Source organism: Petaurus breviceps, unplaced genomic scaffold, assembly GCF_028583685.1.
Source record: "Petaurus breviceps papuanus isolate PSGF00001 unplaced genomic scaffold, PetGlider_PUasm1.0 186, whole genome shotgun sequence".
Classification (NCBI taxonomy): domain Eukaryota; kingdom Metazoa; phylum Chordata; class Mammalia; order Diprotodontia; family Petauridae; genus Petaurus; species Petaurus breviceps.
The window spans coordinates 25,615,170-25,616,225 of record NW_027185798.1 but is presented as its reverse complement, the minus strand read 5'-3'; positions in this window follow the sequence as shown (position 1 = coordinate 25,616,225).

Sequence of the window (1,056 nt, the reverse complement as noted above, 5' to 3'; positions counted from 1 at the left end):
GGGGCCGCTTCAGCTCTAGATCTCTGGTCCTATGACTTTGTGTGAGTTTGAAGAGACTTGATCAATTTCTCCTATCGCCTTCAATTCCAAAATTTACCATCCAGTGAGCGATTGTGGGGCAACTCAGTTATCAGGAATAAGATTAAAACCCGCAGACAAAATTTATGTGTCCAAAAAAAGATTTATTTAGAGTATTCTGGGGGACTGATAAAGGAATGGGAAAGTCCTGTGGTCCTCTACATATGCATGTAGATTGGGGGAGAGGCATAGTTACTTCTCAGATGGTTTCTCTGTTTTCCACTTTTATACAAGAAAGTCTTATTTCTGATGGCTCTTAGGAATGCTCCCTCCTTTTCAGGGGCTCCAGGATAGTGATTGGTGGAGAGAATGCAGGCTCTGCTTTGGCATCTTTGAGCATTGTGATTGGTTAAAAGGATGAGACTATGGATCTGGGTTGTTCCCTCATCTACTCTAACTCAGTTACCTGGGTAAGGTAGAGGATATTACCCAAAATTCCATATGCTAGGGGACTGTTTAGCCCAGAAGGACACTTATCTATGAAGTTATAATTGGGGAGATTGGAAAGACCTTCTCTAGGCTGGTTTTTGTTGTTGTTAAGTCATTTTTCAGTCATGTTTGATTCTTGGTGACCCCATTTGGGGTTTTCTTGGCAGAAATACTACAGTAGCTTGACATTTCCTTCTCCAGCTCACTTTACAGATGAAGAAACTGAAGCAACCAGGATTAAGTGACTTGCCCAGGGTCATACAGCTGGTTAGTGTCCAAGGCCAGATTTGAACTCGTGAAGTTGAATCTTCCTGAATTTGGACCCAGCAATCTATCCATTCTGCCACCTAGCTGCCTAGGCTGATGTTAGGAAAAAGAAAGAAAGGAAGAAAGGAAGAAAGAAAGGAAGAAAGGAAGAAAGAAAGAAAGAAAGAAAGAAAGAAAGAAAGAAAGAAAGAAAGAAAGAAAGAAAGAAAGAAAGAAAGGAAGGAAGGAAGGAAGGAAGGAAGGAAGGAAGGAAGGAAGGAAGGAAGGAAGGAAGGAAGGAAG